The sequence below is a fragment of the Callospermophilus lateralis genome, unplaced genomic scaffold (assembly GCF_048772815.1).
Source record: "Callospermophilus lateralis isolate mCalLat2 unplaced genomic scaffold, mCalLat2.hap1 Scaffold_105, whole genome shotgun sequence".
Lineage (NCBI taxonomy): Eukaryota > Metazoa > Chordata > Mammalia > Rodentia > Sciuridae > Callospermophilus > Callospermophilus lateralis.
The window spans coordinates 4,076,296-4,104,172 of record NW_027510702.1 but is presented as its reverse complement, the minus strand read 5'-3'; positions in this window follow the sequence as shown (position 1 = coordinate 4,104,172).

Genomic DNA, 27,877 nt, shown 5'->3' with positions numbered 1-27,877 from the left:
TTATTTATTGTACTACCAACAAAAAATATTCCTACAGAAGTATTTTGGCAAGAAGGTCCATTATTATGGATACATTTATCTTATTCTCCGAACACTATTTTTACTAGGTATCCTGAAGCTGTAGGACAATTAATACTCAAAGGAATAAAAGCAGCAAAGGGAGTGTTTGGAATTTCTCCCAATAAAATTATTACTCCATATACTATGAATCAAATTGATGAGTTAGCTAATGAGTTAAATACTTGGGCAATAATCATGTGTAAATCTAATGTTTCATTTGATAACCACTTACCATCTAATCCTTTATTGTCTTTTTGGTCATTGCATCCTGTAATTTTTCCAAAAATGACAAGAAAAACACCTATCATGAATGCTCCGAATATATTCACTGATGGGTCAAATAATGGTACAGCAGCAATAGTTACACCTAATCAAACTTTTACATTTTTAGTACCCAAACAATCAGCTCAAAAGGTAGAGCTTAATGCAGTATTACAAGCTTTTATGATGTTTAAATATTCTGTATTTAATTTATTTTCAGATAGTCAGTATGTAGTTAATGCTATAGTATCCCTTGAAGATCCTGGTAGGATTTCCCCTTCCTCTACTGTTTTTTCTTTGCTTTCCACTATACAAAGTCTAATCTGGGACAGAAAAGATCCATTTTTTATAGGACATATCTGGGCACAATTCAGGAGCCAATTGTCAAAAGAAACAAACTTTATTTTTAGAACACACACCAAACCACACAGCTCCTCAGGAAAAACCTTCAGAGCCCAACTGCCACCACCACCTTCCCACAGCCTCTCAACCTCCCCCACTCCTCCTGCTCTTGAGGCTGATTGGCTGGGTCGCATGGGCAGAGCCAAAAAAAGTCCCCCAATGTGCAGCTCCATGGTCTGAAAGGGCAGGGAAACAGCCCAATGAGCATCACTGCAGAGGAGCCAATCAGTTGGCAGCTAGAAGTTTGCTGGGGCCATTGTGAGCCAATCATCAGCTGGCAGCTGGAAGTTTGCTGGGGCCCCTTGGGCTGTGGCTCTCAACAGAAGATTGCATTGAATCTGTGTATTAACTTTAGTAGTATGGACATTTTAGTAATATTAATTTTGCCTCTCCATAAACATAGAACGTCTTTCCATCATCTGAGTTCTTCATTTTTTTTCTTCAATGTTCTATAGTTTTCACTGTAGAAGTCTTCCACCTTCTTGCTTAGATTTACTCCTGGTCATTTTATTTCATTTTATTTTTTGAGGCTATTGTAAATCGAATTGTTTTCCTGACTTTTTTATCAGAAAAATGTTGGTATGTAGGCAAGCTATTGATTTTATACGTTGATTTTGTAACCTGCTGTTGTGCCAAATTTGTTTATTAGCTCTAGCAGTCCTTTGATTGAGGTTTTTGGATCTTCTATATATAAGATCATATCATCTGCAAACAGTGATAATTTGACTTCTTACTTTCCTGTTTTTTTTCTTTTATTTTCTTCTGTTGCCTAATTGCCCTGGGTAGAATTTCTGACATTATTAAGCTGGGGTGGTGAGAGTAGGTATACTTTTCCCATGATTTCATTTTTTCCCCATTTCCTCCGTGGTTGACTTTAGTGTTTCCATAGATAGCATTTATCATGTTAGGTTTCAACTATCCCTGGTTTCCTGAGGGTTTTAACTATAAATGGGTGCTGAATTTTTTCAAAGGCCTTCTTTACATCTATTTAGATTACTAAGTGATTTTTGTCCTTAATTCTGTTAATGTGATGAATTACATGTATTGATTTTCTTATATTAAACCATCCTTGATTCTATGGAATAAAACCAATTTGTGGAGTAGAGTCTTTTTCTTCTTTTTTTTTTTTTTAATTGAATGCAGATGAGTGATTCTATATTTAGGTGATCCACCAAAAGACTGCTAGAGTTAATAAATAAATTCAGCAGAGTAGCTGGTTACAAAAATCAATATACAGAAACAATAGTTTTCCTATACACCAATAATAAATCTGCTGAGAAAGAAATTAGGAAAACTAATCGAAATAGTCTAAAAAAATTCACAATAGCCTCAAAATAAAAACAAAAACAGAAACCAATCAACCTAGGAATAAATCTAACCAAGGAGTTGAAAGACCCCTATAATTAAACTACAGAACATTGAAGAAAGAAATTGAAGAAGACCACAGACCATGGAAAGACCTTCCATGTTCATGGATAGACAGAATTAATATTGTTAAAATGGCCGTACTACCAAAATTTATATACAGATTCAATTCAATGCCCATCAAAACACACAATGACATTATTAATAGAATTATAAAAAAAAAGTCCTAAAACTCATTTGGAAAAATAAAAGACTCAGAATAGTCTAATTGTAAGCCAAAACAGCAATACAGGCAGCATCCCAATACAATTTCAAATGAGACTACAGAGCTATAGTAACAAAAACTGCATGGCACTGGAGTAAAAACAGACACTTAGTCCAATGGTACAGAATAGAAGACACAGAGACAAACTGAAACATTCACCCATATGCTTCTTGTCAAGGGTACAAAAAACATACATTGGAGAGAAAAAAAAAAACAGCCTTTTAAACAAATGCGACTGAGAAAACTGGTTATCCATATGTGGAAGGATGGGACTTTTATCTTTTACCCTGTAAAAAGTCATCTCAAGTGGATCAAAGACTTAAGAATTAAGTCAGAACCTATGCAACTGAGGGAATCATTGCCTGTGCCTATATGTTAGAGTGTTTACACTTTTTTAAAAGAGTTGCATAGGTTCTGATCTAATTCTTAAATCTTTGATCCATTCGAGTCTTCTTAATATGTTATTGAACACAATTGCTAATATTTTATTAAGTAATTTTTCTTCTACGTTCATCAGGATTATTGGTCTTTAGTTTTCTCTCCTGATGTGTCCTTATCTGGTTTTGGTATAAGTGTGATACTGGCTGTATAGAATGAATTTAAGAGTGTTCTATTCGTTTCTATTTCAGGGAATACTTTGAGAAATTTTGGCATTAGCTTTTCTTAAAGGTTTCATTGAATTCAGTTGAGAATCAAACAGGTCCTGAGATTTTCTTTGTTGAAAGGCTTTTTATTATTTGAAAGGCTTTTTTATTACTTCAATACAAGTTACTGGTCTGATTAGATTTCCTATGTAGTGTTGATTCAGTTTTGGCAGATCATATTTTTTTAGAAATATATCTATATCTTGTAGGTTTTCCAATTTATTGAAATATAAGTTCTCAAAATGGTCAAATGATCTGTTGAATTACTGAGATATCTATGGTGCTTTCTCTTTTTTCATCAGTAATTATATTAATTTAGATTTTCTCTTTTATCTTCCTTTTGTTAGTTTGTCTAGGAGCTTATCAGTCTTGTTTATCTTTTAATAGAGCCAACTCTGTGTTTCATTGATCCTCTGAATTTTTTATTCTCAACTTCATCATTTTGGCTCTTATCTTAATTATTTCCTTCTTTTTACATAAAAGATACTTTTTGCCTCTTTTTACTGCAATTGTCTTATGAAACTTACCTATTCTTTTCTTTGTGCAGACTTCTATTCATCTTTTGTCTTTGATTAATTTATCCTCTATAGTTAAATATAATTAAGGTTTGAGTACCAAATGTATTAAAATTATTAAGCTGTGGACATGTTTATATTTTACCTTCATTATTAATATTTTTTCTGAGAAAAATGTAAGTTGCCAGTTTCTCATTATCCTACTTAATTTCATTTATATTTGTGTTGCTGAAGACTGTGTCATGTGTATTTGTCCATAATTCTCTGTTAATTTTGAAGTGCCTACTTAAATTTATTTTTAACTGACACATATAAACATAGATGTCATTCATACTTGTTACCTATCATGTGCTGTTTGACACATGTACATTACAGTATCTCTACTGACATTCATTTTTTATTTCTGGTGAAAATATTCAAAATTCTTTCTTCTTGCTTTTTGAAATATATAGTGCATCATTGTCTGCTACAATCACCTTGTTTTGCAATAGCACATCACAGCCTTTTATTCCCACATAAGCAACATAGTACTCTCTCATTAGTACCCATAGCTTTTAGAAAATTTTGTTTGTTGTTTTTTGGTTCTTCCTGCTTTTAAGTTCTTTTGTTCTTTAAAACTCAATTCTGTGTATAAATATTTGAATGAACTTATCCCACTAAAATTCTGTATAATTTACTTGGACTTAAACTTTTATAGTTGTAGAAAACTTTAGTAATTTTTTCTTTAAATATGTCCTTATTCCTAGTCTTTCTGTTTCCAATCTACCCTTCAATGAATAGATTTCATAAAAATTTTTAGTCATTATTTTATGATTCCTCTGTGTGTGTGTGTGTCATATGGGTCTTCAAGGTCACTAATATTCTTCACTTACATAATAATTATCTCTATTATGGTACCATATATCACTGTGCCTTAATACATATGTGTACACACATACACACCCATATATATGTATATATTGTATACATGTGTACTTGTATGTTTATATAGTTGAGTATGTGTGTATATATATTGCATATATTACTTGCTCTGTAGTTTATATTTGAATTGAGGTTGCATGACTATATGATTTTATTTACTGTACTTCTCAGATAAATTAATGTAAGTATGGCGATAAGCTTTTGTTTTATTAATTCAATTATTATATGAACATATTAAATTGTGTAATCATAGATTCATTAACTGGTATAACTGACAAAATTATAATAAAATCAAATCTAATATTCTTAAATAATGTCACATATGAAAAGATTCAGATGGCCTGGTAATGTTTAACTATAGTGATTACATTCCTAGTTTATTTTAATTCTCCATTATCAGATCAAATGATTAAATGAATGAATGAAAAATGGAAGTAGTCATTGGAATTATGTAGAAAAGAACCAGAAGTTACTTTAGAATGAACCATGCAAATTGAGAAAGGAACACACACAAAAAAAGTATGAGTAAAACTAGTCCCATTGTATTTGGATATCATTCTGAAAATTTGCTAATCAATGAAACTATGATTGCATAATTGAGTGTGCTATATTTTACTTATGAAATCACAAAACATTATGAAAAATATAAGTACATATAGGTTGATCTCTTATAGGTTGCAAAGTCATTTAGAGGAATTTGAGTATGAATTTTTAACCAAAAACAAAAATAGAGTGGAAAGTAAAAGAGGAATAAACAATTTTATTAGGGAGATGACTCTACTAAATTATTGTAAGTCTAGTAGTATTCATATGACAAATGGTTATCACTTCAAATCTCTATTATAGGCTCGATACTTTTGATATTTGTAATGTAATACTGTAAAATTACAACTTGCCTTTGCATTATTTCATATATTTTTAGAATTAGGGATATTCTTGTGAACATGTGATAGTGGTGTTCACTACACAAAGCTAACTTCACTGTATTTATTGATGTCTAAAGGATTTTCAAGAGTGGTTTTGGTTTTCCATAATATTTCCATTATTTTCCATACTGAATTGCATACCATTTGCATATGTTCTCTTTTGTCTCTAGCAATATTACATATAAATAGCTTGCAAAAAACATGGCTTAAATGCACAACCACTGATTTGTGTTCATGTGCATATGGATCAGATGTGTTTTTGCTTGATTCAGCTAGTTTCTACAGGGATCAGTTAGGCTTTCCTCCCAGCTTCGGGGTACTTTGAAAAGTATATTCCATGTGTCTGTATATGAAAACACCCAAGCTGAAAGAACATGCCCTATCTATGATGTAAAATCCTCAGGCCTACAGATAGTATAACAAGAGAGATAAAACCTGTCTCTGCTCATACACATTAATACTGTGCTTCGATGTGTTCGTGTTTCATGTCCCCTAGCATTCTTTGGCTAAACTCATGTGGCCAAATCAATATTTACAGGATTATAAAATAAAAAATTTCCATAGAAGGAGCTAAAGAAGATGAATATTTCTGAATTAAATCACAATATACCATGTTCTGTGAGTATGTCTTCATTATCAGATGAATTTTTTTTTGTGAAAAATACCTGCAATGTTTGAACGTGATTATGACAAAGATCATGTTATTCGTGTTAACATAATTGGGGAAAATGTTCTATGTCAGAAACCTTTGTATTATATATTTTTTTCAACTTTAGACTCTTTTGATTTCAGAATTTTAATCAGATCTATGCAACTTTTTATAACCTCTTTGAATTGCCTTAGTTTATGACAAGGAATGTTAAATAAGTTGTTTATTAAAGATTTTTCAACACACACTATGATTTGGCCTGTAAATTAGCATTACAACTGAAGTATTGAAGTACCCAAGAAGGGTTATTTATAGAGAATCCAAATTAAATTTCCTCAAAGTAAATTTGTTTACTATTAACTCTTCTTTGTAGAAAAATATATTGCTATAGCTATATTTAATGAGATGCATAAATCACACTTAATGGCCTATGATTCAGATTATCATCAATTTAAGAGACAAAAATGTGAACACAGACATCTATCTTTCTGTGACTAGATAAGTTAAATTGCAATAGTTATAAATGAGGGGAAAGCTTTAGTTTTTAATACAGTAGCCATGGAACATTGCATGTGTCTTTTATTCTGTGTACTTCATAAATATTGAAGTATAATGTACAATGCTGATTAATATCAGAAGATGAAAATACAGAGTTGAAGTACAGATTATAACCCTCAAATCATTGTTAACGGAAGGAAGGAAGGAAGGAAGGAAGGAAGGAAGGAAGGAAGGAAGGAAGAAAAGGTGAGAGAAGGCAGGAATCCAGGACGATCAGTTTGGAGGATGAGCAGGAAAAAGACTGATTGCTTTATTAGAGGCATCAGCACTCTTTCTTCAGTGGCTTGTGACATTTGTAGATTTGGTAGTGTATAAAAGTCTAAACCTGGCTGGTTCTCAGATTCTTAGGAGATCATTTTGATACTTGCATTCTTGTGAGAAAAAAAGTGGAAGTCATTCATTTTGCCAAAATGAATGGATCTTAAAACATAACTAATACAGGAAGTCTTTTATGTACTTTAATATTTTAAAACATTTTCCTAGTTGTAGATTTCTGTCACCTTAACAACTAAAGCCATTGCCAGTGACTTTGATAGTTTATCTAGAATCTTAGATATTTAATGAAGGGCAAATCCTACTTCCTCCTTCTTCTTCTACTTTTCCAATATATGGCTGTGAAGAAATTGGTTAATCTCCCATCAATAGTGACTTATTTTCCTAGCTGTCTGATGTCATCCTCATACTAATGGTGCACAGCTAGTCACTGTATATATACATATATCATAGTGTTATGTGAAGAGTGGGATCAACAGTGTGGAGGGAATGCTCAAAGCAGATGGATGCTTTAATATCTTCTATACAGTTAGAGTAACCTCTTTCTAAACGTTAGGCTACAAGTACAATCTGTTGGATGGCTTTTCTGTGAAATATTTTACTTTGATAGAAGTAATAGATGTGGCCAGGCTTGGTGATGCACACCTGTAATACCAGTGACTCAAGGGGCTGCAACAGGAGAATCACACGTTTGAGGTCAGCCTCAACAACTTGGCAAGGCTTAAGAAACTTAGTGAGACCCTGTCTCATCAAAATAAAAAAAGAATGGAGATGTACTCAGTGGTATAGTGCCCCTGGGTTCCAACAAATAAATAAATTCATAAATAAATAAACACATAAATAAAAAATAAAAAATAAATTAATAAATAACATGTAAAAAGAGAATTAATTGCTGATAACCACTTTCTCTTTTCCAGGATGCATGCTTGATACCTTGGGATGAGTTGGGCATTTTGAAACCACTATGGAAAAGAAATAAGGACACAACACAGGATGCTTATGATGTCAGAAAGGAATAAATATCATAAAACGCTTAGATATTTTAACTATTTTATGAGTACTAAACAGCAGATATATCTAATTATATGAAGAAAACATAAGCCTTATCCATCAAATTTTCAGTTGTTTGTCAAAAGCACTCATTCATAGTACAAACTGTTTATGTAAAACAAATGATGAACTAGATTTGCTGGTTAAAGAACATATATATTTTAAATTAAACTATTAATATTTTATTCTAAAAGTTATACAAACTCAATGCCCCACAAATAGCAAATAGGAATGCCTGATTTCTTACATTATAACTTCAATATTGAATTTTATTAATTTGTGAACCTACTAATATTTATTACGTATTCAATAGATGTGTCCAGCATTGTGATAATTATTTAATTATTTTCTTTCTTTTTAAGTTACTTTTATATTATCTAGTGCATTTGAGTCAGGTAGAGAGTCTTCCTTCAAAAAATAACTAGATAACCAAATATAATTAGTAATAATTTGGAAGTTTCATTCAAAGTCTACTTGTTAAATATGTAAATGTTAATTTGTATATTCCATATGTTTGAAACTCATTAAAATATCACTAGTTCTTGGGAAACTGAACACTTACATGCTTGTATAATCTTCATTTGATTAGTCAATGAAGCAACTAAACACCTTGCCACTCTCCAGATATCTGGAAAGCTGTACACAGCTGGTCCAAAAAAGGAGGGCAATAAAGTTCATGCTTGCTTCCTACATGCATTGTAATTTGCTAAAGAAACATTATATTTCTTTTCTAAGTAAATGAGGAATAATCACATTTTCTTAGTGATCCAAAGGTTGCAGGGATAACTCTTCTCATGCCTGCATCTACTAACTCTCCGAATGGTGAGACTGCATTTTACTTAACCATTCCTTTTGAATAATCTTCTGCACCCCTACCCCACTCCTCCCACAACATCATCCAGCAACATTCCCCATTCCCTCCAGCAGGCATTTGGAACATCAGTGGTATCTACCGAGTTGGTTTAGATTTTATTTATATTCTATGAGTTTGAATTTGTGTTTCTATGTTTCAGAAAAAAGTAATCTAATATAACTTCATCTGTGATTTTAAGAATAAAATAAAACCATTCTTCCAAAAATACTTTGAGTTTTAACATACCCACTTGTAACTTTGAACTGAAACATTGTTTAAAGGCATTTTGGGGAGGCTTAAGAAAAGCGGATATGACCAATACATCCCTAGGAGCAAATCATAGTCATAACAGTGACCACCTTGAAACAGAAATAGCTGGTTATAAAAATAACAGAAATAAAAGCTAAGTTGCCACATATCATAGGGAAAGTCTTCTGAATTATAAAATAGAGTTCTGAATTGGTTGTAATTGAGGGGTGAGATGGGAGGCCAGGGGCCAAACACAACTCTACAGAAAAAAAATAGAATCATGGAAGAGAAATGCATATTTATCAGACAATGAAAACAAAGAAAAACACCCTTTCTCAACAGTAAAGATTAGTCACTGAATTAAAGTCACTGAAGGAATACCCATGATGCTAAAAAGCAAAAATAGAATTTTCTGGTCAAGATCCTATTTATAGCTACATGCATAAACACACACACACACACACACACACACACACACACACACACATATCTGTGCTCTTCTTTTATTATCACTTTTTTTCTCACTCTAAGCATCACTGTGCTGCAAAAGAAGTAAAAACTAAGAGTGATACAAAATACTGGTGTCTAATTTTCCTCTCATGTCTATGTGCAGACATTAAAAAAAATCAATGTGCAGTAGTCAGGTGTTTTCTAGTGCATTGTTTTCAATAAAATTGAAGAAGACTTAATCTAGCTGTCAGCTGACAGATTGTTAAAATGATTTCAGTGATAAAACACTGTGCTTTTGAGCATATAAATGAGAAATTTTGAAGTATTGAGTGGCTTTGCTATAGAAAAATTCTTTCACTTAAATGTAATTACTTAGGTGAAAAATTCTAAATGCTTATGTATTGTAGACTTCAGAAATTGTCATTAAAATACATAGAATAATAAATAGAAAAATAAATACATACAAAAATAAGTATTCATTTCATTAATTAAGGCATTGCCAATAGCTATGACCTTTATACAATCTAAAAGTGTTATATTTACTATACTTTAATTCGTAATAAATATTGTATTGATTATTAAACTCACAAAAAACAATTAAGTTTGTAAACACCACAATGTAAATACATAAAATGTTTATATATTCCCATATTTTTGTTGTAGAAAGATATAGGCTTTCCGGAATAATTGACACATTAGCACAGATTTCAGATTTGAAGTTGAATAGAAATGTAAGTTCTAATATTGTTCTAAATAAATGGTTTTCAGACCTCAATTTAGACATATTCTTGTTCTTCAAGTAGTATATAATCAAAGGTTTAGAAACAAAAATATTAAAATTGGTCGTGCTAATTAGAAGGACGATAGATATTACTGATGTACCTGTTCTTCCTAATCTCCATTATGGTCTCTGAAACTCTATGAATCATAGATTTGAATATACTATTAAGATGATCTTTATATTTCTTTATAACAATTTAAATAATGTATAAATGTAATATGTCAATTAAAAAGATCCACTTTCCCATGCTTAGCATAATATTTTATCAGAAATTCAAAGTAACTGTCTTTTGTGTGTGATTTTTCATTTTAACTTTCATGTAAATGTCACATTTATTTCAAGATTAGGGTATACTAGCCTAGCTGTTTCCAAATAGGGTAGGAGGGGTTAAATCATATTCCTCAAGGTTACATTCTTTTACAGAAAAGTTGAAACTACAACCAATTTTCCATAGGTATATATTCCCCCCTTTTAAGTGGCAGTTCTAAAAACTATTTGCTTTAAGAGGAGTATCACTCCCATGAAATTTTCCCAGAGTGTTTATCTAAATTGAAGGGAGAGTTGTGAAAGAGTAGCTACCATAAAAAGGAAATAACTGAGGCAATTTACTCCCTTCTTCCCAGTAGGAATTCACAGAGCAGTATATTCCTATAAAGTTCATAAAGTGAAAATATTAGAAAGGATCAGAATTCATGTAGAGGGTGGAAAAGATTAGATTTTAACATGCTTGTTGAAAGTGGTTTTCTTAGAAATTTTAAAGGCATATGTGAATCAGGATCTGGCTGAAAAATTTAATTCTCTTTCAATCAACAATTTTTGGCTGGGATACAGAGTTTCTTTTACTAAAACAAAAAATATGCATTATTACTTTAAAACATTTATTGTCCAATTTATTATGCATGTGCATCTACAGAGAAGTTAAAATACACAGTTCACAGACCTCAAACACAAAGAGTGTTTCAGTAGGCATGTACCAGAACTCAAATCTTTACATTTATAATAGAACTAATAGATAATTCCAATGCACTGGTGCCTAAAGTACTATTTTTTTTCTTCTTCTTTTTGTTTGTTTTAATTAGTTATACATGATAGTAGAATATATTTTGACATATTTTACACATATGGAGTATAACTTCTCATTCTTCTGGTTGTACATGATGTAGAACTACATTGGTTGTATAATCATATATGCACATAAGACAGTTTTGTCTGATTCATTCTACAGTCTTTCTTATTCTCATTCCCCCTCTTTTCCCTTCATCCCCCTTTTTCTAATCCAAGTATTTTATAGTTTATAGACTCATTTGCAAATGCTTTCGAATCTTTGCTTCTACTCTTATTTGTTCTTGTGAACCTTCCTATAGCCATTCTTCATAAATAAACAATGTCTGACTTTTATCAATGTATTTCAGTCATTATTGTCTGTCAGTCAAAAAAAATGTGGGCTGGGTGTGTTGTTGCATGCCTGTAATTGCAGAGGCTCAGGAGGCTGAGGCAGGAGGATTGCTAGTTCAAAGCGAGCCTCATCAATTTAGCAGAGCCCTAAGCAACTCAGTGAGACCCTGTCTCTAAATAAAATACAAAATGGGTTGGGAATGTGACTCAGTGGTTAAGTGCCCCAGAGTTCCATCCCTAGGACAACAACAATATCAACAACAAATTGTGAATTTACTTAAAACAGCTATCTTTAAAAATCCATATCATAAACCAAATATATTAATGTATACATATGTACTTTATAAAGTTGCTACAAAAAATTAAACATGCATTTGACTTTAAGACATTTCTTAACATCAGGATATTACATAAATAAATCAGTGTTATTCAAATTTAGCTTCTGATAGGAAATTAAAACACAGATTCATCTTAAAATCATTATAAAAATCCCTTCCTAATTAGATATAGTATGTTATAGTTTTAGTTCAACTCTGGATCAAATTATGTACCCTAGAATGTGTCTTTTTATTTTTCTTTTTGCTTTGTGCATTAATAAAATGAAGATTCTGATTCATTAGGTTTGGGATTACTCATCAGAATGTGCATTTGTACTATTCTTCCAGTTGATTTCAATACTTGTGCTCTGGGAATCATGTTGTAGACAATGGTGCTTTAGAGAATGTTTCTCTACCAAGATGTGAAAACTCTATGCGGTGTTTGTGTTTAACAGATGATACCGTAGAGTTTTTTTTTTTTTTCAATATACCTATCGACCTCATTAAGAGTATATGATGGAGATTTATTTTTCAGTTCATGAAAATTAAAATAACTTTCACTGTTTCAGGTAGTTTTCTTTTTTGCACTCACTGGTACAAATGGTGCCCTGTTAGAGTCTGTAAACAAGTCAGGATGGTGCCTGCCATTTTGCCAGAGAAATGTTAGAGTCTGTAAACAAGTCTGGATGGTGCCTGGCAAAATGCCAGAGAGAGTGATTTATGAATCAATGCCAGTGAGCCATTAAATGTGGAGATTCCTTATTGGTTGACTGCTGTATCTAGTTTATGTTAATTAGATAAGCTGTGTGGAATGTATAAATACTGCTCCTGTCCTACAATAAATGGCTCTCACTCCTGCTGTATCAATCTACACAAGTTGTTCGTCACCCCCAGGTTATTTTGCTGTAGCCGGACTGGGGCAGTGCCCTGTTCTCTTGAGTCTTCTGGGAGCTAACTTCCCTGAGACTCACTCTGCTATAAGGGAACTTTCCAGACTTCAGCAGCTTAACTCAGTAAATCTTTGGTCAAAAATATAGAAAGGTCAAAACCTTAATGTTAAACGAAAGTCCTCATCAGGTATAAAAAGTAGTAATATCCATCATTCCAGAATCTTCTGGCCAAGAAATCAAAAAGAGAGGTTTTATATATTTGAACCTTAGAGTAAAATATTTCAACAGTCCTCAGAAAGATATTTTGATTTATTCAATTAAAAGCAGAAAATGAAAGAACAAAGATAATTACCTTTACAAGAAGTTCAGAAATAAACTGTTAAAAAACATTCATATTTTTAAGACTCTCTGTACAGATCAGACCTTGAGAAATACACATGTGTCACCATGTGATGAAATTAGTGTATTACATCAGCTTCATAATTTACAGTAGAGAGCTGTTACAACATCTGGCCATTAGCTTGATTGTTCTTATTCTTGATATTCCTCATGAGCTCAGGAAAAACTCTATAACATATATTTCTAGGCAAAAACAAAGAAAGCAAGACAGAAAGAAAGAAAGAAGGAAGGAATTTTAAATTAAGGAAAGAGTCTTATTTTGCTTAATTGGTCACCAAAATCTATGGGAAATATCTCAGAGAGAATACACAAAATTCATTTCAGCTTCATAGAGGGAAAAATACTAGTTAAATCATGCTACCTTTTGTAATTCCTAGAATGTGGAGTTTGTCTACATAGTTGAAAACACACTGGGGATAAAAAAAAAGTTAGTTCATTTGCATTCAATTACATCTCATTCTATTCTCTATTCACAAGACTTTGATTAGAAATATTATGATACAGATGTTTTACAGGTGATTTCTAGTTTATATTCCTTTAGGGCCTATCATGAGAAATACATTGATTCTTCTCCAAATGAAGCTAGTAAGCATTTAAATGCTCTATTGTCCTTAGGAATATGCTATGGAAGAATGGAATTAACACATGATTGCTCATCAGCAGACAGCACAAATATGGAATCTAAATGAGAGAAGCATTAGAGTTATATCAATAAAACAACACTCAACTATTGCTAAATAAGATACAGAAAACAATCTGTCTCCAGTAGTTTATACCTGTCTTCTTTTCTGTCTTGGGGTGTTATGAAGAATATGTTAGACAATGTATGAAAGTTGTTTTACAACCAAAGTTTTATAAATAAAGTTTTTAAATTTTTTGCAAGAATTGCACATTATATGTGTGTGTAGTCAGTTTTGGGAAGTGAATCTTTGCTTCTCAGTTGCTTCCTAATCTGTCATGAAATCTGTATCATCACATGAAGACAATAACAAAAGATTGAAAGTAAACTAGTTCTAAAGAAATAGTAAAAATTGTTAATGATTGACAAGCATCTTAAACTATTTAAAATATAATTTACAGATTTTTAGCTTGCCATATCTATGAATGAGTTTTGTCAAAACTCTCATGTAGATAATTAGTCCCCAAAAATAAGACAAAGAAAAAAGAAAAAAAAATAAGGCTTCCATTGTGCCTACAGCCTCCACTGCACTGCAACTTAAATGTAAATCACACATTATTAAAATAATTATAATAGTTTTCCATTATACTAAAACATTCTCCTTGACTTTGTAAAAATTTTCATATTTCATAGTATCACATAAGAAACTGATATTATATATTATTTTTCATGTTCTTTGTTACTTCTAAATCTCATGACATAGTAATTTAAGTGCTGAAATATTTCAGTAATTCTTAGGACATTAATTACATTTAATTATTTTTTTTAAATTTACTTGGGCTTATATTAATCACTTTATAGAAGAAATTTAATTTTTTTTATTTTTAACACTTTTCAATTACTTTATGACTAATATATAAGAGAAAATTGTGTAGTATTACAAATTTAATTCTGTAAAGATTATTAAATTTATTGAGAGCAAAAGTTTTAGTCATCATATAAACTAAGCTAGAATTTATTGAGAAAACAGCAAAACCTTGCTTCTTAAATTGTGGTCTATTAATCCTCAGTAGAAATGGTAAAGCTGAATTTACAAAATAGATTCTTGTAGTTAGCTTTCTGTTTCTCTGCCTTTGTCTCACTATATCAGATCCCTTTGAATTGTGCTCTTGGAAATTCTTTTTAACAAGCATTACAGTAAGGATTTATACAATACTGCTTAAGAAAACTATGACAATTTCTTTCTATTTTTCTACAAAATAATTCTTCACAAGAAGGATTGCCCTGTAGAAAACATAAGACACATTTTAAAGCATGATTAGAGTGATATTGCTCAATAAACTTTGAAGGTTATGCAGAAGATAAAAAGGCAGGTATAGTTTTTCTTATTCCTAGTCAAGGCCCTTCCCCTAATGAAGCTCTGATTCATGGAGCAGATGCAACATTTACCTTTACATTACTTTAGAATTCTAATGGTAAAATGCATTGCATTTTTGGAACATGGTAGGTAAGTTGCCAAGATAAAGAGATTGACTGATTTACACAAAATTGACTAGTAAATCCCTTACCTGAGAAAAACAAGCTCTCAGTACCTTCTGAGCTCAGAGAATAGCAAGCTGTGAGACCAGAGCTTGAGGATGCCTACAATTTTAGCAAAACTGTGATTGCAACCACTTCTCACCTCACCCAATTTAGGGCAATTACAGTTACAGTTGGGAGACAAGTGGTTTTTTGAAGGAAGCAAGATCATGCAGATAAAGTATTTCATTACTCCTTCCCCTCAAGACAGGTTTATTGACTATTTATCCCTACCAATATAGAATGTGATAGTCATATGTGCTTTGCTTTTGCCATCTGGGGGTGTCAATGACTTTCTTATTTCCCTAGTAAGACATGTTTAGCATTGGACTGAATGAAGTGGTGTTGGGTACAATAGCAGGAAGGTTCAGGAAAGATGGTACGACACGACTGAGATGAGGTGAGAAAAGCCCTTGGATGTTTGTTTCAGGTAAAGAAAATAGATCTTACCATTGCTTAGTTACAGGTGTAAAGGGAGAGAGAGAGAAAAAAAAGTGTGAGGGGACTAGGGCTTTCATTACACATTTGCTTGAAATGTCAAGATATGATTCTGAGTTTCTGGCATATTAAGAAAAGGTCCCTTGGGGCTGGGGATGTGGCTCAAGCGGTAGCGCGCTCTCCTGGCATGTGCGGGGTGCTGGGTTCGATCCTCAGCACCACATAAAAATAAAAAAATAAAGATGTTGTTTCCACCAAAAACTAAAAAAATAAATATTAAAAAATCCTCTCTCTCTCTCTAAAAAAAAAGAAAGAAAGAAAAGAAAAGGAAAGAAAAGAAAAGAAAAGGTCCCTAGGCCTATTTCCTAAATAAGTTGACTATTTCAAGTATTTGAGCCAATTGTTTGAGATTGAATTGTCAAGGCTGGTGTGGCCTATATTCATCCACAGCAAGAATAAAGACAAGGACTTAAATCAATTATAATGATCAAAAAGGGAGTGGGCTGGAGAACAACATTCTTTCTCACCTTTGCATGATTCTGTTTTAATAAGATGATGGAAAACTGACACACACATACACAAATACTTATACATGGATGTATTTTGTTTAATAGATGATTCTTCTTCTTACCCTTCCTCCAAGGAAATGTGTCAGGGAACAAGAGCAACAAAAAAATAATGATTGTGAAAGAGCTGCACATGTCCCTGATTCGTCCACATCCTCTCTGATCACTGGGCATGTACTTAAAGCCTACATTAGTGCTTCATGAGCTTTGACTCTGGAAGAAAACTTGTGCTTTATATTTAATTATTATAATTTTTTTAAATTTTTTTTCCAAAGAGAGAGTGAGAGAGGAGAGAGAGAGAGAGAGAGAGAATTTTTTGATATTTATTTTTTAGTTATCGGCGGACACAACATCTTTGTTTGTACGTGGTGCTGAGAATCGAACCCGGGCTGCACGCATGCCAGGCGAGCGCGCTACCACTTGAGCCACATCCCCAGTCCCTATTATAATTTTTATTTATCTACTTTTTTGATGGTGGAGATTGAATCCAAGACCTTGGATGAATTATCTTAAATTTTGAAAGCTGCAGGAAAAGAATTTACCAACAAAAACCAAGAGAAAATGTGAAGATTCTACTGAAATATTATTGAAAGAGCCCACGGCCTAGTGGTAACAGCAGGGATGGGGGATATGTTGAAAACACTTAGCAATGACATTAAATAAATGAATAAATTGTATAATGAACGTTTTTCAAAGAGTTAAGTAATATTTATCCAGCTTATTATCTTTACTTTTCACTGTCCCATTACATTTAGTTTCCTCAAAAGACATAATATTAGACTACAACAAATGAACAAATTACATGATTTGAATATGTCAAATAATATCTCCAAACCTAATGTTCCTCATTCTGAGTATGGTAATAATGCTGCCTCTCTCTCTGGAGTTGTAATATTTAATTCCTGTTTTGTGAGTAGAGGACTCAAATTTCTGACTGACATCTTGATTATTTAAAGAGAAAATGCTGCTTACTTGACCATTTGTAAGAGTGTGGATTACTACATAGGTTTCATATAGACTCATATTCAGAAGTCTTTTTTGAGCACATGTCCTATTATCATATGTAATACATACTTATTGGTCCAGATTGCAAATAATTTGTTCCTCTAACACCTTATGACATTTTGAAGGCCATCCCTCTATTCTTTAGACTTCCTTAGATTGCTGCCGAAAAGCAAGTGATCACAAAATAAAAATGCTCTAAATAATGGCCCTAAAAACACAATTCTACTAAGATTAAAAATATTCTCTAACCATGACTGTTAGTCAACTTCTAAAACACCTTGACCATTAAAGAATCAATTACTAACACAGATTCTCAGTAATATTACATCAGCCCAAAGCACTTAAATTCAATTTTAATATAATTTATTTTTCTATAATATATTTATTAGCTCTCTAATTTTGAATGTTTTACATATGATATCAAAGTTCAAGCACTAAGTGTTTATTCCTGGACAACATATTATGTATACAAAATGAAAAAATATTGTTAATTTCCTTTTAAAATTTTATAATATTTAGATATTTAGCAGTTAATTAGAATAAGCTGAATTACTTTATAGTGCCTATTATATTTGAAATAGAATTAAGGAACCTGTTTAACAAATATTCTGTTGTTTATGTTTTATCTAAATCAAATATTAGTCAATCAGAATTAAAATTCCAGATTTTATGTTATACCTTAACAATAGTAGTCAGTGGTGCATAAATTAAAAAAAAACTAACAAAATAAAAATTAATTAAAAACCAAAGTTGCAGATATAGTTAATTTATTACTTTAATTGTGGTAATGGATATGTAGAAAATTATATGAATGTAATTGTTGAAAGTACAATGGTGATTAATTTCAATTTATATATCTTTAGTTTTATTTCATACAAGTCCTAAGGCAGTCAGATCAATCTAAATATTGATTATTATATTTAATATTATAAATATTAAATATAATAATCAATTATTATATGGTTATTATTCTTTGCTAAGCAGTGATCCATTAGAATCACTTTTTGTTTCTGCATATTTCATATTTCAAAATTTTCATTGATATTCTACTTTTTCTCCCATTCTTAAGATTAGGTGAGACATTATTAAAATTACTAAAACCTTGCTCGAGGCACAAAATGAAAATTTTTGAGATCTACAATGCATTTTAAATCAAACAATCCAAGCAAATGCAAATTATTATGATGATAAAATGGTTGGCTTCAATATCAATCTCATGTTCTAATGGAGATGAGAATTTAATGGAGATGGTAGAGCATATGCATTTTCAACTGGCACTAGAGAAAAAATTACAAAAAAAGTTACAGTTGATTGAAATTGGTTGGCACAAATATTCACTTAGAACATCCAAAAATATAATGTCTAATATTATTCTGGCTAGATTTTGGAAACAAATGTACTTAACTGGCAATTATGTGGAATTTTTCAGATATTGCTGCAGAGGAACCCTTTATTGATGATAATCTATTTGTATTAAGCACAGGCAAATATCTTGCTTAGCAGAAGCTTACCCTTTATTTTTGTAGATTATGGCAACTTGAAAGAAACATTGTTATTGATATTTCTACAAAAGCCATTGAAAACAATAGAAGCACTTACATAAAGTACCTGAAAGGAAATTTTTAGTGAGTTTTTAAAACTGGACACATAATGTACATTTTGAATAAGAACATAATGGCTATGTTAATCTACTTTACTTCTTTTCTATATGCTAAGGAGCTGAGGTAGGTCAAGTTTACTTAGCAATTCTGGAAATAAATCAATAAACTGTTTACAAAAATACAAAGAATTTTATAAAATAATGGATATCTTATGATTTTCAGGGGTTCATCATCCTTTTTAAACAATATTATATTTACATAGTCTGCATTTCAGGGTGCTATTTGTTCTTGTACCCTTGTGATAGGAAGCCAAAATAATTTTCTGCCACTATATTTGGTGTGATTACAAAAGGCCTCTTAGAATTCCAATGTCTTAGTACATTTCATGTTTCTATAGCAGAACAGTTGATAGTGAGTAACTTATAAATGAAGAAATTTATTTTTTCTTATAGTTCTGGAGGCTAAGAAATCTAAAATAAAGAGACATATGTGTGGCAAGGGCATTTTGGTGTATCATCTCATCCTGAAAGGCAGAAGGGTAAGAAACAGGGTAAGACATCGGAAAGGATAAGTGTTCAGTAACCCACTCCCACAATGACCATCATTAATCTATTCATGAGTGTAATGTCCTTATGACCTAAACAACTCTTAATTGTCATACCTCTCAACATTAATTCATTGAGGATAAATTTTCTAATGTAAACTTTGAGAGATATAATGAAACCATAGTACTCAAATATGCAAATATCCTTAAGTTTTAACATAAATTTCAGTTCAAATAAATGTTCTTGTATTTATATATTGTTCAAGTTTTTTTTAAGTCACTTGTAGAAAAAAATTATATATATATAGTACTGGGGATTGAACCCAAGGACACTCAACCATGGAGTCACATCCCCAGCCCTTTTTTATATTTTATTTAGAGACAGGGTCTTGCTGAGTTAGCTTAAGGCCTTGATAAATTGCTGAGGGTGACTTTGAATTCATAATCCTCCTGCCTCAGCCTCCTGAAATTCTGGGATTATAAGCTGTGCCACTTCTCCTGACCTGTAGAAAATATTTTTAAATGTAGATATTGGAATCAGTTTTTCTGAGATATGGAGGTGTGTGATAGTAGATTACTATTTACTGAAGACCTACTGTGTCTCAAATATTGAAGTTTACAACATTCACATGTTGTCTCATTGTTTTAAAAAATATATAAGAAATAAAATTCATTTCAAAATGTATATCTGGGAGATTTAGGCTTGAATTGTTTAATACTTTGACTTTAATATTAAAGCTCTTATTTTATAATGACAAAAATTTTCCCTCTTCAAGGCTTGGTATAAAACTCCCATATTAATTAGTTACTATAGTCAAAGACTATCTCAAAAAAAATTTTATATTTAACAACCCAAAGTAATAATTACTGAAAGTAAAGTTTTCAATAAGAAGTAAGCAAAGGATTTATATTTTATTATTAGAAAAACAAACAATTTGTGGGGGAGGAATAATAGGTAAAAATTAAAATTAAAGTAGTTTTAGAAGCTATTTTATTTTTATTATTTATCTTTCTGAATGTCAAACTGTTTACCTCTAAAGTGAAGAAACTAACGGTTGACAAGTAGTTCATTCTATGATTCAAATGATCAAAGTCATGTAAAACATGGTAGTCATGAGAAGCATATATTACAGTACTATAAATTTAAAAAAATTGTTCTTTCTTTTTTCTTCATGGTAGAAAAATGGACATAAATAAACTAGTAAGGAAGATACGGAAAGCATTGAATCTTTCAACTTAAAACTGTAATTGAATGTTTAGGACAGGGCTACGATAAATTGTAAGAACTGAATATATGTATATAACAGAGTGGGGGATTTTAACAAATATCTCAGAAAATGTGAGGACAAAGACAATTGATAAGTATCTATTGTGAAGGAAATTCTCTGAGCATTCCTAGCATTTCTGCACATCCTATGAACAAAAATACTAAACTTTTTTTTCCCAGAACTATTTTTTCAAGGATATTTAATAACTAATGGCTTTGGAATGTAAACATAGTGTTTCCTTCCAAAGCACAGAAGTTCCTGACAACCATGGAAGACAGAGACAGAGTCTCCCCCTTGAAAAATAGCTGACATTCATAATGTTCTATACAAAAGATTTGAATCACACGGGCTAATAGTCCTGTTGTAACACAGTTTAGTGAATTCCTGGGTGCCATGGACTTTTATTCTATTGGACTTTGGGAATTATATTTTAGGGTGATGGCACCTTAGGGGCAATACTCTGGCTACTCTGATTTTAGGGAACAATAGACCATTCTTTGACCCAGAAGTCCTGTGTCTTTTGTCAGCAACTATGAAACTGTATAAGCAAACCTGTTAGCTTGCTTTTGGTTAAAATCTAATACTCTTCATAGTTTTTCTAATGAAGATAAAATCAGGAAAGAATCATGACTAAAAAATGAAGGCTACAAATCAGATTAATAGTATATGTGGAAGACCTACAGGATTCAGTAGTCAACATTCTGACCAAATTATATAGTCAACCAAGCAATAAAACATTTTCATTTTGCTGACTGTCCCATTAGCAGGAAGTTCGATTCAGTGACTGTTGTCTCAATTATGTGTTGGTTGTGCTAACTAACTGTCCTTTTCATAGGTAAACTTACTTACCAATCAGGACATCTGTCCCTGCTTGCCCCATTTCAACAACTAAGGTTGCCCTAAGATATATCAAGGATGGGCAGAAAAGTAGGACAATAGTTACGGAAACACATAGTGAGCAGGGAATGAGAAAAAATCACCATAATTTGGAGATTAGGCAAATTGTTAGAGCCATGCCTGGTTCACTCAGGAAATGAGAGGCCATGCAATGCTTCTTAAGTAGTAATGACAAAAAATGTGTTGTCTTATGGTTCTACCTCCTGTGAGTTTATCATATTCTTCTTAGGTCAATATAGAGATGGCAATGCAATGTCTCAAAATCGTTGAAATAAGGGAATCTTGGACCTCTCAGGAAATATTTTTATGAGACAGGTAAATTCACACAGGAAAGCCTAGTGGGAGTCTGACTAGATTGATGGCACTTATTGACTTGAATTGGGTTTACAATATTGATACAGTAGACCCACTGGAAAATGATCAGGTGATGCAAAGGATCCAGAACAATTCTTGTGGTCAGCCTTATCACTTTTGGAAAATTCACTGATCTTTATGTTGAAAGTGAGTGAGGACTTAAGAGATGTGATACTAGAAATCAGGTTGTAGCTTCAGTGAGTTAAGTATGAGGCAGATAAATAAGACATAGTTTAAATGCCAATTGCTGACTTCTTAGAAAAGGGACTCCTAAAGATTAAAGTAAAATGGTGTCAATTATGAAAAACTTAGCATGTGATTCAGAGATTTAAACACACCAGATACATTTTAAGTTGATTTAGGTTAACAATCAATTTAGCAATTTCTGCAAGGTGAAAACCAAAAGTAAATTTATCTTGTTTGAAAGAAAAGAGTCAAATTCTGTCACCTTGCAGTCCCAGAAGAGATATGAACCCACGTGAATATGCTGAGGAACTTCAGAAAGGGGAAGGACTCAAGCTTTTATGAACATTTTGGATGCAGGTGCTCAAGTCACCAAACTATCCATTTGTGTGGAGCAAGAGGAGCTCATTTAATCAATGAAGCGTGACTGAGGTTCATAGTTGGAAAAGAAAGGGAATGTGAATTTGTGGGTAGAGATCTTTGGCCAGCACAATATATGGTTTATGACTTCTGCTGAATGTATAATAGCTATTGATGTTTTATTTGTCTGTAAAGGCATGGAAATAGATAAGTATCCTCCTTGATTAGGAAGAACTCATGTATAAATGTGCTAATGGGACACATGAATAAGTCCATCAATTTATACTCAAGCAGATGAAGAGAAATATCATGGAATCAAAGAAGGAGAAAAGGAAATTTTGGTCTTGAATTAGAAATTAAAAATTATATGTGTAGCTAAACAAGGAAACAGCTCAATATAAAAGTCTTATACAGCCAAAGAAAAAGCCTAATGGAGGTGGAGATTTACAAAAAAAAGTCATCACTTGCTACTTTAATTTTGATTCATTAGTTCCAGTTGTTTGAAACATTAAGGCTATCATTGAAACATTAAGGCTATCATTGCACACACTAATGGAACTTGTTCTGCTGTCTTGGACATTTTCAACTCTTTTCCCACAAAAATGGTATCTAAAGACCATGATCAATTTGTATTTGTATAGCATGGTCTCCACTTTAGATTTGCAGGACTCTCCCAGGAATTCTCAACTCCCCCTGCTACTTCTTAATAGATTGATCAGGATTCAATGAAAAAGCCTCTACAGCCAGATATCCAATATTTTCCCTATGCAATGATTATTAGTTAGCAAAGCAGAAGCTTCTCTGTCAATAGTCCTAACTCCTTTTACTATCACATCTCCAGCAGCAGGAAGAGTTGGAAAAACCTGATTAAATTCTGGGGATTGCTCTTCTCAAGCTTATCAGGAATATTGTCGGCAGATTTACATTGTCTGTACTTTTGTCAATCAAGGAACAAAAGTTGTTATCTTCAAAGCTCCACCAAGTACTTTGGATACTTGAGGTAGTATGAACATTCTACCCGGTGCTTCACATCAATGTGAAGTATCCAATCAGCATTCTTTGAGTGGAGCCCAAACCAACAGGTTTTGCTGTAATCCATCTAGTAAGCTATCAAACACTCTCTGTATAACATCTCCATATAATTCCATAATAAAAATTCAAAATTCAAACATTTTCAAAATTGAACTATGATTTTGGAATGTATACATAGTAAAATCAGATAGAAAAAAGAGATTTTAGGAAAGTAGCTTTTATTATGGAATATATAGTTCATATTTTAGGATTCAAATAATTTTTTATATAAGTTGAATTATTTGAGAGAACTATTTAATTGAAAGTCTAGTGTCAACAGGAGTAAGGGACTTTGTAGGATCTGTAATGCCCCAATTTTTTTTCATAAATTAGTCTTCAATTAGATGCCACCTTTGTCTAACTGCACTCCAACTTGACAGGAAAATGTTTGAGTTCTGGAAAACCTGAGAACAAGCAAAGTGTTTGGTATGACCACCAATTTATTTTTTTCCAAACAAATCTGCACTACCAATTCCCTAGTCATACTTGAGATAATAGTGTGCATTGCTGAAGAACTATTAAATTTTAAAGAAACCCATATATGCACTAAGACCAATACTTAGTGTTGATATTCTTAACTATATTCTTGGTCATGGAGTCCCAAATGAGTACTTTAAATGTGCTAGCTGGCAGGAAGGAAAAATTCATGGTGTTTTCTGACCTACTTCCTATATGAGATAAATAGCTGAAAATCAGCAAGAGAGATACCTGCTTTGTGACTAAAAAATGGAGGTGACTTGAAAGGGAACTCAAAATATGAAGTAATGATATTTATTCTAGACATGTAATTGGAATATTACATACACTTTGAAAAGTTATTCTCAGCTGTCCTTAAAAGGTTATGCTTATTTTGTTCAATATAATATCTCCTAAAGCTAAACAGAGGGAATAGAATTGACAAAGTTGACAACTGAGTAGAAGAAAATAACCTGGCCTATTGCAGAATGCTTGAGGAGAGACACAATAAAGAAATGGACTAGGGTAAAGATAAGATAATTTTCCAATTTCTCACGCTATTTATGTATTTTTCAAATATTGTTTTTGTTTATGTGTTTCTAAATAGGAAAAAAATCAGACAAACTCATAATCAGTACCAAAATTCCCATTCTTTTGAATAAAATTCTATTTCTGTAAGAAAATCTATCTTTGAGATATACAGAAACTCATTATAAATTTGTTGAACGAGGAAACTAAATTTGTATGATATCATCAATTTCTCAAAGTCAAAACAATGCTTTTTGAAAAAAATCTGGATTTTGCATTTCTCAAAACCAAAATATTAACATCTTGTGTACACAAGTCTACTATATATTTTGCCATTGAAGGAATGATGCGACTATCTATAATAATGACCTTTTGGGATACAAGTCAGTTTACTTCACTTCTATGAGGATTTCAAAATGTTGTTTCATTCCTTATTTTACCTCCTGTTGAAGGTAAACCCTTTGCTCTAAATTGAGAACTTGAAAACATCTATTTCAGTGTTTTTTGAACATTACCATGTATATGACTCATCTAGGAACCTTAAAAACAATGGAGTTTTCAACTTAACAAATTTAACATGTTGTAAGTGAGGTCTGCATTTTTAACAACCTTCCAAGGGATATCAAAATTATGGGTCTACACACCCCACATGCCACAAATTTTTCCAGAAAAAAAAGTCAAATAAGCTAAATGACTTCCTCAAAATGAAGGTACCAAAGTGGAGAACACTTGAGTGCACTGCAGTTCACCACATAAATGATCTCTGGATGATTGGATGAGAAAATTACTTCATTACATGACCTGGGAAAGCCTCTGACATGAGAGTTGGGGGTTGGGGGTCTCCAAAGCAAATTTTTTTTTATCCTAAACACAGATACATTTTAAATTTTAAAGTAGTGCCTTTTCAAACTGTCTGCTTCGGAGGACTTCCATTACTTCCCCAAACCACAACTACTGTAGTTTAGTGGTGGTGTTTCATAATTGTCAGTGTTGAATTTATTAAGTATTGCATGGTTTAGAAAGAGAGGGACAACGAGTAAAAAATAAGGATTAAAAATATATGGCTAGGGTTGTGGTTCAGCAGTAGAGTGCTGGCCTAGCACATGAGAGGCCCTGGGTTTGATCCTCAGCACCATATAAAAATAAATAAAGATACTGTGTCCAATTTAAAATAAATAAATATTTAAAAAATATAGACAGAAGGTATTTAAGCTGTTTGCATGTTTTAGAATACACCATGGACTGAAGTTCAATTTAACACTATGCCATGTTCTCATCGATGCTTCCTTAAATGTAATTTAATTATCCAACAATCAAAGAATTTAATGTTTATGTACTAAGATTTGACTTCTGAAAATCCAGTATTCAGTGTTACTTTGTGAAAAATATTGTCTTGTAGAGTTCAATACTGGAATAATGAAAGCTATTAAAAGTGGCTTACATTTCTGTTCATGAAATTTTGTATTAATTAATACACACTACAGCTTTGGCTGTGTGTTTTCTGTAGTACTATTATTATTATTTTTTTCAAATTCCATTGGTGTGCATACTTGTACATAATAGTGGGATTCGTTATACCATATTTCTATATGCACATGGCATAATTTGATAACTTACTTCCAGTTACCTTTTCTTTCTATCCTCACCTCCCTCAAAAATATATATTTCAATTTGATGTATACAGTTCAAAATGACAAGTTACTCAAGTCTAGTGAGATTTATATTTTATGTCATTTGTTTATATTTATTAAAAAAGATAGTCCCGAGCTCTGATAGTCAATGATTATTCCTAACTCACATTTTACTTTTAGTGATCTACTTTGGTTGGCATCTAGAAAAGATAACCACCTATTATCTTTTCTTTATAAAACATAATTATCTTACTTATTGAATTACCCATTAATTAGGCACAATTTAACTGTGTTTTCTTTCTTCAGAACTGTATCTGCATCATGGTAAAGTAGATCAACACAATAAACTAACATGGACGCTATAAAATTGTATATGAAGGCTCTTTTGAGACATCTCATGGGAACTGATGCTCTGTTATCACCTTTGGGTAAAACAAAGTGCAACAAGTAACTTCACATTCAGCTCCGTTGTTGTTGTTGTTGTTGTTGTTGTTGTTTTCCAACAGAGCATTATATGAACCTTAAAGCAGAGAAATTGAGACACAGGAGAGGATGATGTGACTCTGGAGGGAAGAAGTAGAGATCAAAGATGAATTTTGACCATGGTGTTCAGGAGAATATGTAATAAAGAGAATAAGTGTAAGGAAAGGAAATTTCAAAGATATGCATGAACTTCCCTTGTTCTTGGCCAACTCCTAAACTTTGTGTGCGCCTATGATTTGAAGTTCTAGCAGAAAATTGCTGCCTGGAGAGAAGTGGTCTCCACAGGGATTCTAGAAGATACATGTGTTTCTTGAAGATAATAGAGCTCAGTTTCACCAGAGTGGAAAGATACAATAAATAGTCAAAGTTCCAAATCCTTAGTAATTGTCAATGCTCACTCTTCCAGCTCAACTTTCCCTTCCCTAGTGGCTGACTCATGATACAAAAAGATAATATTTTTCTCTACATGCAAACATTGGTGGGAAACAGTAGTAGAAAGCTGTTAGAAAGTTGTATTCAGTGAAATGTGGAAAAGCCACAGCAATCAGAACCAGTATGATCAAGAAACTATGAAGATCCCTCAAGTAATAGTGAAGGAGTCTCATAATTCCACGTGGATCTGCTTCTGGGTGGAACTTGTCTATGGATCTTTCACTGTTACACATAAAATGGTCATTAGAGATTATGCCCCTGGTGGCTATAAAGATTTTACAATCAAATTTGTGAGGCAAGTTTGAAGTTTTCATATTTTGCTTTAGAAATTGTTTTGATATTGTTGTTTTGCTATGTAATCCCTCTGGTTTCTTTGAAGAAATTTAAATAATGATTAAGAATGGGCTATACTGGATTTAACTTAGAGATATAGAATCTGGGAAAGAGTATTATTCCCATCCTTGAAAGAAATAAATGGATTAAAAAGAAAACTAGACAGATTTCAATTTAAGGACTCTTATGACCCTGCTGGAAACTTGTCGTTATGGTCACTCCCCCTACAAGAGGAAAAAAAAACAATAAGAGGGATAAAGGAATTTTCAGGGTAAAATAAGAGTGAAGCTTTTACTTTCTTGGAGGG